Raw genomic sequence first — 13,294 nt, 5'->3', positions numbered from 1 at the left:
ACAACAGGAGATCCTGTGATCCCTGGTAATGTATACATATATGGTCCAAAAAAAAAAAATTACCATCAAGGAGCTTATTGCCTATAATTTTTTCTACAAGTTTTATGATTTCAGGTTTTACATTAAAATCTTTAATCCATTTTTTTTTATTTTTGTGTAAGATATAAGGTAGGAATTTTATTCTAGTATGAAATATTATGCAGCCATTAAAAAGGTGGTTGATCTAATAGTATGGATAGATCTCCTTATTTCTTATAGTTAAGTGAAAAAAGCGAGCAGAACAGCATATAGGCAGTATAATGCCATTAAAGTAAAAATATTCATAAATGCACATATCTATGCTTACATGTATGGATATATATATATCTCCCACATTTCACTGATTTGAAGTTAAGGTTAGCATGGCATTTATAGAAGCATTTTCTCTTTGTTATGAAACAAGTGGCAATATACATTACACATACCATTTGTTAAAGAGTGAAGATATGGAACAGCCTTATTTTGTTATTCCTTGCAAAAGAAATGAAGATATGTAGTCACTGGAATGCAATCTGTAGCTTTTTATAGCACGTATTATCAGTGTACCTTCATACATCTCTTTCCCAAAGAAATCTGATCTTTTGTCCAAGCTTAGAACTTGTGCCTCAAAGGGCTATTGTGAGGGCACACATCATAACCCTAAAGAAGGAAAATGACAAAAATGATATATTTAATATTACACCATTAAATATTTTAATAGTACATTTTTAAAGATGTCATATTTAATGTCATTGAAAACCCTCCACAACCTGGCCCTTATAAAAATTTATATTTCCCCCATTAGAGTTTTTAAAATCTATGTTTCCCTGTAAATCATTAATTATAGACATATTGACATACTCAGTGATGTAGCTTCCCATTCATTATGAAGCTGCTTGAGTCCCGCTCCAAATGAAGTGCCATCCCTGCAACAGACATACACACACACACACACACACACACACACTCAGTGAAGATCTAAATTGAGTTTCACATTTTTTTAAAATCGCATTACCTCCAATAATATAGCTCATAGCTTCTTTCTTGTGATCAAAACACACAAGTTTAACATCAATTAAGCTTTTGCCAAGCAACAAAAAGTGACTCTGGAATATTCACATACATACCAAAGACATTTTGGATAAGCAAACCTATGGGCTGTAAAACAACGAGAGATCCTGTGATCCCTGGTAATGTGTAGCCTCTCCCTTGATTTCATTAGGTTGACTCAGCTCCAATGACCACCAGTTCCCTAACTTCTCAGAACCTGTGTCTTTTCAGATTTCTAATTTCAGGAGAAGGAAATGTCACTAGACTAACATAGCTCACTCTCATCCATGAAAATGTCACCTAACACCTTACATTAAAAACAGTGACCAACCCTTCTAATGTTGAGTGACATGATATCTAAAGAGCTATACAATTAATTGCTGTGGCATATCCAGAACACCTGGAAAATCTCTAGCTTCTGATTGTGTCCTAAACCAAGAGCCTACAAAGAAATAAAATAGGAGAAATGCTCATAGACGATGAAAAAGGTTATAAAACTGTACTTGCTGGCATTTCAGATGATCTAGGTTTAAAGGAAAGGTTTTAACTAGAGTTGAGGGCTTATGTCTCTTCCTCAATGTGTGACATTTCTGAGGGAGAGTGGAGAGAAGGCTTGAAAAGCTGAGGTAGGAACAAGTGATTACCGTCAATTTTTATCTTAATATTTAAACTCCGTAGGTTGTTGATTTTCCATTTTCATTCCAACAGTTTGCTGAGTAATCATACACACGTACCTCAACTTCTCTCTGCTTCACCTTCAGTTTCTTGAATTGTAAAATGAATATATTTTACAGCCTATCTCATAGGGTAGTTGTGAGGATCAAATAAAGCATTGCGTGCAAAGTGCTTAGAAGAATGTCTAGTAGCGAATGGCCAAAAAATTATAACTTTGTTATTTCTTACACCTAATACTAATTTCACATTCTCCTCCCCACACATCCATCCTCCCACCCACCCCCACAGAGAAATACAATCACATGTTCAAACTTCAGATGAGCAGAGGTTTTAGAAATACACATAAAATTAACAGTGACTGATAGTCAAGGATGACTAAATATTAAGGGTGAAATATAATATTTATTGAATGTTTATTCATATACTCACCTGAAGTTAACTAACTTCATTTTTATTATATTGCATTACCTCAATTATGTTGTCCACTCATCAGGGATTATGACACAATGGATACACTAGAAAGATAAATGCTGCTTTTTTATTTGAATATAGGTGGTGCAGCAACAATTACTTGAACTCTTGTAAGCTCCCATTCTCATTCGTTACAACTAGGTGAAACTAATGACAAAAAAGTAAACAAATATAAAGGTAAAAAAAGCCAAAAAACAAAGTAACTTTTAATCAAATGTCTTGCTGTTGCCTCACTGGGATAAAATTGAGAGTTTAGCTCAAAATGATCCCCTTGTCTCATCTTTTCTGATTCCCTATTCAATTAAACAGATTCTGTGAAATGAGCTGGAGTGCACTGATCTCCCTGGATGTGGCTTAACTCAGCTTTATGGTGTAGTCTCTGCTTCTTTACAAATATAGGTATGGGTCCAAATTCTCTAAAAAGTGGAAAGTTTTTTATTTTCGATTGTCATTTTTTTCCTTGAACCACGTTATCTGAGAAAAATTAACAAAAGATACAAACTCTGACAAATCATTACCATGCAAAGTAAGTGAGGTTTCAGTCACTGCTGATTTATCTTCATGTATCTGGAGATGCTGTTGCCATTTTATATTGAAGAGCAAATCAATATAAGAATATATGGAAAATTCATGTACCATGATTTGTGCATACATAGGTAAATAACTGTCTCTTGTATTTTTAGCAGTTCACATCTTATTTTGAATAATCTATGCCTGTTAGACCTCTACCATCATAGATATTGAAGCAAAAGAGAACATTGCTTTGAGGTTACTGTTTGCCTAACATAAGGATGATGGTTGCTCTGTTGAGCGTATCTTATTAACAAGAATGGACAGTTATATCTTTGGAGCAAAATGGAGCCACCAAATTGACCTTTATACGTATGGGAACTTAATGTATGAAATGATAGTATTTCAAATAATAGGAAAATGACTGAATTGTTTAACCATTTAGGAGGGCACGATTTGCTATGAACTTGAAGAAAAAGTAGGCTTAGAGTCAGTCCCCCAAAGATAACTTGCAGATTAATTAATCATTTAAAGATTAAAACAGTGACAAATACAGTTATGCACTGTATAATCACGTTTCAGTCAATGATGGGCTGCATATATGATGGTGGTCGCATAAGATTACAATGGAGCTGAAAAATTCCTCTCACTTAGTCATGCCATAGCCATTGTAATATCATGGCACAATACATTACTCAGTAATGTCCTAGGCCTTCACTTTCACTCACTACTCACTCACTGACTCACCCGGAGCAACTTCCAGTACTGCCAGCTCCATTCATGGTAAATACCCTGTACAAGTGTACCATTTTTAAGGTATTTTATACAGTATCTTACTGTTCCTTTTCTATGTTTAGATATGATTACATACACATATATTTACCATTGTGTTACAATTGCCTATAGTATTCGGTACAGTAACATTTTGTACAGGTTTGTTGCCAAGGAGCCATAGGCTACACACCTAGCCTAGATATGCAGTAGACTGGGCCATCTAGGTTCCTGTAAGTTCACTCCATGATGTTTGCACAATGACAAAATCACCTAATGACACATTTCTCAGAGCATTTCCCATAGATAAGTGGCACGTGACTCTGTTAGAAAAAATTAATATAAAGCATAAAACAGATGCATGTTTAAAATTTGACCATATTTAAAATTTTAAAACAAGAAGACACTCTAACCATGAGTACTTTATTTGTTGAAGGGTAAAGGTATAAAAAGGGAAATTTATAATAAAGAAATAAAATGGCTAATATGCATATTACATAAAACATGTTCAGTGTTACTAATAATCAAGTATATAAAATACAAAATAATAAGGATGCCATTTTCTCCCATATATATCAAGCCTATAGAATAATGTGGGGAAATATTCACTATAAATGACTGCCAGTGAAAATATATATAAATTTTAACAACTTTAATAAACCTGGCATATGAAAACATAAAAAAATTGACTATTATTTGAGCTGAAAGAAGAAATTTTAGTTACAACTATTTATCCTGTAAAATAAAAACACCAGTATATAAAGATATAAGTACTGCTTCTTATGATTAAGTCCAATACTTAATTGAGACTTTCCTATGTACCAACCACTGTCTAATAATAAATATATCTCCTATTTATCCGGACATCCTTAGGAGGAAACTGCTATAATAATGATCTAAATTTTTCCATGTAAATTAGCTTCACTATTTTGCTCCCATTTAAGGACATTATTGCAATATTGTTTTTTAATATCAAATATGTTTATGTGTACATATACAAACAAAAGATTGAAGCGATTTGAATGATCATAGAGGAATGTCTAAATATTTATGGTGCATCCTATATGAAACATTCTGAAGCTATTAAAAATAACATGGACACAAATATTGACCTTAAAATATGTGCATAATAATTTTGTAAGTAAAAAGAACATTTTATGGAGCAATAAACAGAAGAGCTATATTTATAAAACAAGAAACAAAAAGTTTATACATGAGTAAATACATTGTTATGGGCTTGCTAAAGGTTAAAAAGAAAAACAAAAAGGTAATCCAAACTGTTGATATAGATTACTCAGATGGTGAAATTGAGGTTGTTGTATGGAGGAGTAAGCAGGCAGGAGGAGATCGAGATTTTTTGTTTTTTTTAAATACATCTTTAAAGTTTTTAATTATTACAATGAGTCAACATTCAAAATAAACATCATCAGTTACATTTTTTTTAAAGATAGGCCCTAAGTATTTTATTCCCCGATTTTTTTTTTTGTTTTCTTAGTAGAATAAAAATGATGCAGTTGTAATTTTGAAATATATAAGCCTTCCTTCTGTTAGACTGCATTTTCAGTATTTCAAAGAAATGATAATGGCACAGTCTTGTTAAGAAATTTGGATTAAGAACAGTAATCTTAGTATGAACGTAGTATTTATAATGAAGATGATACTCTTGACACTAAAATTAATTACCTGAAAAATTCTTTCAGGGAATGTTGAGACTTACATATGTGACCTTTGCTCACTTTCTAGCCTAACTTACATCATCCTTTCTTTCACTTCCTGCGCCCCAAATTTTCTAGCCTTTGCCCAATCACCCTAATGTGTATCCCTTTCATCTCAGTCCTTTCTGCATATTGTCTTCCTTTGCCCTGAGGCACTTTTTCCTCTCCCTCAGTCACTGTGTAATTTATTCTTACTTATTACACAACATGAGTTCAAATAACATCTCTGCAAACAGTTGTGTAAGCCACACTGCTTCCAACATAAGGTTGGGTAAATACATCTTTAACTTTCAAAGTATCTGTGCTTTCTCTTCATAGCACTTATTATAGTTGGTAATTACATATATGTGAATTGCTTAAGTAATCTGTGGTCACTCTTGGGATTCTAAATACCATAAGAGTAATAATATACCTGATTTGCTCATCATTTTATTTTAATGCCAGGCACAGTGATTCATGCTTAGGTGGTATTTAATCAGTATCTCTTGACCATGTGAGTGGAAAACAACATTGAGTTTTCTCCCCAAACTAAACAAGCATTAACCTCAGAACTGGACCTGGACAGTGTTCTAAACCTCTCTGCATTTCACAAAGACCATGAAAGGGCAGATAAGTCAGGGAACAACTCTTTCAGTACTCTCACATGGAGTTAACTTGTTCTGGGAGTCTTCCTTCCCTCAGGACCCGAAAAGACAGAAAACCAACACCCAACTCCCCACCTCATAATCATTTATATGCACCACGTAGATAAAATAATCATTAAAAATTAGAGATGGGGAAGATAGATGCCAGCTACCTTTAAAACAGGAAAATAACAAAACATTTTCTGAAAGATTTTGAGTGGATGAAAACATCTCTCTGTGACATGTTATTGAAACCAAATATTTTCACATTTTGGAAGTGTTAATGAATAGTAGATTGTGAAGTGACAGAACTTAGGGGAAAATCCCTAGGACTTATTTCACAGTAGGTTCTAACAAAAAATTTCGTAAATAAATATATGAATACATTTTTAAAATATCACAAACTACCTGGCATTCTCCATATAGAAAAGAAAGTACAAACCGTAGCCAACACTGATACAGTTTTTCCCTTATTCCCTATTTTGGACTGATGGAAAATAATGCCAATTAATCATGACATTCTATCCATCTGATTCTGGATGGGGCCTCAAAATTGTCTTTTACAAAATGCTCCAGGAACCACACCTCAATCTGAGTTGGCCTGCGAATTGACCACCCTTGCATAAACTATTATAGTTATCTAAGTTACCAAGTAAGTGGCCTTGAAAACTAAGCAGCTTGATGGAATAGCCTTGCTGAAAACAAAAATCAGCTGATGTGATTCTGACATTAATAGGAGTCTGTTGGTTTTCTAATGTGGTCTTCCCATTCTTCTTGGTCTGAACCACATCTGAACATTCCTTTAATGGGTTATCGGGTTTAAAATTATGAGTATTTTATCTGTATTGATTTCCACAACATGCCTGGAACAAAATGTCATGTTTCCTTTTTTTTAGTTGATGATCTTTTTACCTATTATGAATGTAAATGTCAACAGATCTTCCAAAATACTGATGGGAATCAAATACAAATCTTTCCATTTTTGTCATATTTTCTTAATATATGAAAAATAGTAATGAGGCATCAATAATTTCTCTTAAAATTTGCTTCCTTTTCATAACCACTGAGATTCATTTTTCTTTCCTCTGTCATTGAACAGTCTCCTTTAACAAATGTCTTTATCTGTCATTAAAACTAATTTAAACTCCTGCGCTTCAATTATCTTCATCCTTTCCAACCCTGCACCCAAACTCTTTCCTCAAGCCCATGATTGGGCAAGGAAACTCCAGGAAGAGACAACAACATTCCATTTCTTAGAAGGCAGGAATACTGAAGCATTCTGATGCACCCTGAAGGAACTTTTCTTGTAAAGGGCCCCTATGCAAAAGCATTAACATGCTAATACAGTACAACCTTGTAACATCAGATTGTCATTTTCTTTTTTGCTTTATTAGCCACTATTAAAGCAGAACCAAAGGCGTTCATTCCTGCTCTTCCAAATGGATACACAAAGGAATCTATCCATACATTTTTTTCTAATACTTTTGTTGACTCCAGACGCTAGATGTTCTGCATTACTGCTTCCTTGGGACTTTTGTCTCTCCTGTGGTCCTGGGTATTCTTAATTTTTTTTCATGTAAAGGTGATTCAGCTAACAATAGGTAGGGTCATAGTCTATTATCAAGTGAACCTACCACAAAATCGTTAGTCCCAATGAAAGAATCTGGTAAGCAACATATCCAGGTATAATGTACCTTAATGGTGATATCTGCTATGTATTAGTTTATTATTGAGATCATCTACATAGTTCAAGCCCTTCAGTTTTATAATTATTTCTTCCAAGGAAGCCACCAGCCAGAAAGTTAAGAACCAGACAGAGCTAATCGCTGATTCTGTGTTTTGATAGAACTAGAAAACAGTAGTTAGTGGCAAACACCCAGTGACAGACATATCTGCTACTTCACTTACATAGCTAAGCCATATGCCTGTTTTCCAACGTTTGTTAAGCAGTTCCCTTCTGTCAATAAGCTCTTTTATTCACTCACTGATAAAGAATATTTGTTGATTAAACTGAGGACATTACATATTGTAAAGTCAGTAAATAACAACTTTTTAATAAACACAATGTTTGAAATAAAGGATTGTGAGTTGCATTTGAAGGTTAAGCTTTCAAATTCTTGATTTTTTTGTTTCCTCAATATCATGAAAAATCCTATTCTAATATAGGCAATGTTTCATATATTTAAATGTTACACATTTTAAACAATTCATTTCCACATTTCCAGATTTTTTACTAAATTCAGAAGATTTAGAGCGTAGCATGAAAATTTAAAAAAATATATATTTTAATTCTTTATTATAAATATAACTTTTAATGAGAAATAGCCTAAGCTTGTAATAATTGCTGGAAACATCTATAATTAAATGTTATGACAACTATGTAATTGCACACTTGTAATTGCAAAATCGGCAATTGTATTTAGTGAAATATATCTGAAATTCACCTAGCATTCAAATAAACCTATTCTATAGGTATGGTAGTGTATTTACTCATATAAGTTTATTGGAATAGAACTGTACTGCTAGCCCAAGCCAGTCATATATACTGTACTTCTTTTAACTAGTGGTTATCCAACCTGTGCTTGACTGCATCCAGTGATAGGGAATTTAAACTGCAATATATACACATATTTAAATATATAATGCATTATGAGAGATAGTCCTTAAAGGACCTAGTGCAGTCCCTGTCATATAAATAGATAAATATTTTTTAGCATCTCCAAATTAAATCCACATATACAGTTAAGTTTATTCTGGTTTACTTTATAGAAATGAATGAAAAAGTGGGTCCCACATCACTAAGTAAATCTTCAAGGCAGAAGAATGTCAAGCATCTCTATTAGCACATCTTCTGTAGCTTTAAATGTCAGAAGCAACGTTAAAGAAAAATAAATAAAACCACACCTCTAGATTGCTAAGCAACATTCCACCTTTTTTTAAATCAACAATTATAGAGAGGTTGAGAAACATTTCATTTTTCAGATTTTATCAAATCTTTCATTGGGTGCAAAGAATAAAAAAATGTGCTATAAGGAACACTATTTTTTATTTCTAATTTCTTTGATAATTCATTTTACTTGTTGAAGTTGATTTTCATATTTGAAACTTGTTTTGAATTTTATACTATTTTACTATAGTCTTTTTTTTTTGCTTTTAATGCATTTTTATAAGAAACATTTAGAATTTGTATTTGAAAAAAGAATGCCATTCTTTCATTTTCCTTAATATATATGTGTTTTAAGTTTTGTATACTGATATCTTTTTTATTTCTGATTTAATAGACCTTAATTTGTATAATAAACATAAAACATTTTTACAACAAAATTTTTAATTTATGAAAATTGTAAGATTTTATTTTACATGTCTCTGGGTAATGGATACCTTTCTGACATTTCATTAAATGTAATTAAAACAAGCTATTCATATCCTTATTGAGGTGAGCTTACAATCATTTTTGTATAAACAATGATGTGAGTTTAAATAACTCCACTGCATTCCCTTTATAGAACCATCTGTTCAGTTTGTAAAATGCTCTACTTTAGAATACAGGTTCTGTAATATAGAATAGATTAAACCTAAAACAGGAGAGCATTAAATATTGTATATCACTTAAATGTAATAGGTTGCTAGATGACTTAATGCGGAACAGTATCCTCTTGGGTTAGTGAAAAGTCAGTAGTCTAGACTTCTGTTTAGTGCCCTGGTTTGGATAAATTTGCTAAATACTTTTTTCAGGTTGGAAAAATTTAAACAGATGCTTTCCTTTTTATTCTAGCAGCAATTTTAAATTCTCTTTGTCTAGAACACACCTTATTTCTTCAAATTTTCTATTCCTTGCTTACATTACAAATAAGAACAGTCCAGATAGGTGGAAACCAAAGTTTTTAGCAACACGTTGCCCCAGAGATGCTTATCCAACCCTGTTATATCATTAGACAATGTGATTGTCCTAGAGTAGGAAAATGATTGGTTGAAGTCTCAACCTCCATCTTTTGAATTTAGTACCTGTCTCTGGGTAATGGGTAATGGGTACCTTCCGCAAATGGCATGGATTCCAAGTCTGACAAGCGAATATGCCTTAATTGTTTCCAGAGTGCCCTGTCTAACATAATATTTGAGTAATACCAACAGCAGGTGTTTTCAGCCTTCCAGAATATCATTTTTATTTTTGTTGCCATGGTCACTACTTCTTAGCTTTTTAAGTTTTCCATTTTTCAGATATGACTTGGTTCTATTGTTGCTCACATTGAATATCTACTGCTATTACAAGTAGACACAATGACCAATACTTATTGATAGTTTAAAAAATAAACAATATTCCCCAAATGTCAAAATTGGCTAAGTTTTTTTTTAGCACAATTCAGAAGCATTTAACTTATTTACAGAGTTATCAAAGTATTTTCTAAGATACCATCATGCACCAGATAACTATCTTTTGATAACATTCGTGAGCCTATTACTCTTAAGAGGACCTCAGATAAGAATTATTAACAACCATTTTCATCAAATAATTAATTGATCATCGCAGACATAAACACATTTAAGGCAGTAATTCCAATAGCAATACAAGTCTAAGACTATCTACAATCAACTCACAGATTACTCTTTCAAAAAACGAATATACTGTAAAGAAAAACACAAAAATTTCAAATAGATTATAAGTACAATCTGTGATTTAGAACCTCTGTTAGCATAGAAGTTTTAACTCATCCTAATTTTGAGAGGAATTACTTGATGCTGTCTTGTAGTAATTAAGATTAATGCCTAAATCCTGTTGTCAAAATTTACCAAATTTTTGTTTGTGTGCTTGCTTGTTATTTTAGACAAGTTAAATGTCATTCCTAACCTTACGGTTCTTATATTTCTTTTTGATATATAGTGAGTATGTGTGTGTGTGTGTGTGTGTGTGTGTGTGTACTTCATAGAATATTGGTCCCATATGATGTTGACAGTGGCAGAAGGATAGACCAAGTAATCAGGACCCAGGTACTACAGCTTGTTTGTTCTTGGCGGTAACCCCCAAATAAGGACAGTTTGTTCACCAATCCACTCTCTACCTCAATTCCCAGTAGTGGGGAACTGGGTTCAGTAAGCAATGAAGTATCAATATTATGGAAATGGCACAACACTTAAGAATGACTTGATTATATATGGGTCTGCTTCCCTTTAAAAATCTTACAAGAATGTTCCTGAATGAAGCTACCTGTAGAAAAATGTAGTAACAAACACACATCATTATACACACACACACACACACATAAGTATATATGTATATATGTATATATATGTATATATGTGTATATATTTATGTATGTGTGTATATATATACACACATATATAGATATATGTAACTTTTTCTCTGTTAAATGTGGAATTTTTCTCTGTTAAATGTGGAAATAGAAGGACATCATCTGGAAAGATAAATATCAGATTTAAAATAACAGTTACCCTGGACAGAACACTTGTTTTGGACTATATGTGCATCAACAGAAATTTAAACTTAATGAATACTGTCTTTTAAAATAATAATGTATTCATAATGCATATCAACAACAAAAGAAGTGTTTTTATATAATCAAACACCTTCTGGCAAAAATACAACCTGGTTTCCATGTAGGTGTTCAGTGAGACATATTGTAATAAAACATCAAGCATCACTTGTAATTGGCACATATTTTGAATGCAAACTACTTGAAAACAGTTTGTCTTCTTGGGAAAATAATATTTCTACAATCTTGTCTATCATTTTTAATTCAGAAGATTAGTTACACTGTATCAAATATTAACCTTTCCTATCCTAATTATTATAAATACAGAATTAAAGCATGCTGGATTAATTATGTATATTTCCATAGAACTCAAGTAAAATAAACTAATGCCAAATTCCAAGCAAATAAACTAAATAGATTTTTAGTTATTCTATTAATCAAGGATGTTTAGATTATAAGTGATAAAAGGCTTAACTCAAAATAACTTAAAACTAGGAAGATATATTTAATAAGTCAGAGAATTCCTGGGGAAAAACTGTTAGTTGTGAGTAACTTACCCTTCCCTACCCAATCAGTGAGACAAAAGAAGAAGGAGACTGTGATTTTCAGGGCTTGAGCATTGGAAGCCCAGAAGTAGTAGTCTCACTAAAAATCTTGCTTTTGGAATTTAGAATGAACAGTTTCCTCCCCAAAATGAGTAGGAAATGAAGGGAGGTGCATACAGTTTTAGTACATGCTACTGTGATGAGAATATCAGTAAGGTATACAAAGCAACATGGGTTAACTGTTGCTTTCCAGCTGATTTCTTTTTCCAGGTACATTGTTATGCTTCCAATCTGGCAAACTGGGTTTGCTCTTTTGTAAGGCTTGATAATTTTACATTTCTTCATTTGACATCTTTCTTTCTCTGACGCATGTTTTTACCATTGTACCAAACCCTCTAATTCTGTTTTTGCTTTCCCATTCAGCAGACTGCTTTGACTTCTTCAGAGCCATTCCTAATTAGTTCACTATTCCATGATTGTTCTAGATCAGGTTGGGAAATTGGAGCAGGAAATATACAATGTTAAGTATGTAAATATGTATAAGTGTATATGTCAACATTTTTAAATGGAGTATTTATAAAGACTTAACACCGTTATTACATGAGCTTGTCAATATTTTGCATCTGAAGATAATAGAAGCATCAAACAACTATTATTGGATTTTATAGCACTTAGCTTGGTCTACATATACTGGACTATCAGTGTTGACCTGCCTAACCTGAGTAGTAAATATCAGGAGACACTTGATCCTTGAGCTTAGTACCTGTCTATATCATGTTTTCCCACTGCATGGTATATAGCAAGAATAAAACAAGGGTTTGTGAATCAGAACTGCCTCACTGCTCTCCTATGGGAGCCTTAGACGAGGACATGGCAGAACGTAATCTCCTGCTGGTGTCATAATTTGTCTTAGGCTACTAGCCATTGTGGCAGCTTGATGCCATCTTTGCTTTCCTGATCTCTTACTACCATCAATGAGGCATCGGTTAAACCTATTCTCAGGGAGTAAAATAGGGTTCACAGCGTTTCTCCTTCCAAAATCCATCATGCTCTTACTCCTCTTCACATATGACCCTTAATATATTCACTCTCAATTCTTGGCTTCTTTTCTCTTCTGGGTCTTTGTCTAATTATTCTTTCCATTTCTTCTGCTTTTGTCTGTTGCCAGTACAGAGTCAATAAAAATGTTCAATCTTATATCCTAAAAACAAATATATCAACCTCACTTCTCTTTCAAGTATCATACTATTGTCTTTAAAATAAATTCTCAAAAATTAAATGTAGTCTTTTCTGATTTCAATTTCTCATTTTCCACTAATTCCTCAAAGGGCTATCATCTTATTCTGTCTCCATAAAATGATTTTAAATAGGAAATTAAAAACCTTCCAGTTGCCAAAACACATACTCTATTCTTCGGCCTCCTTCCT

The sequence above is a fragment of the Rhinolophus sinicus genome, linkage group LG05, assembly GCF_036562045.2.
Source record: "Rhinolophus sinicus isolate RSC01 linkage group LG05, ASM3656204v1, whole genome shotgun sequence".
Taxonomy (NCBI): Eukaryota; Metazoa; Chordata; class Mammalia; order Chiroptera; family Rhinolophidae; genus Rhinolophus; species Rhinolophus sinicus.
The sequence above is the reverse complement of the archived record's forward strand: the minus strand, read 5'-3'. Positions refer to the sequence as shown.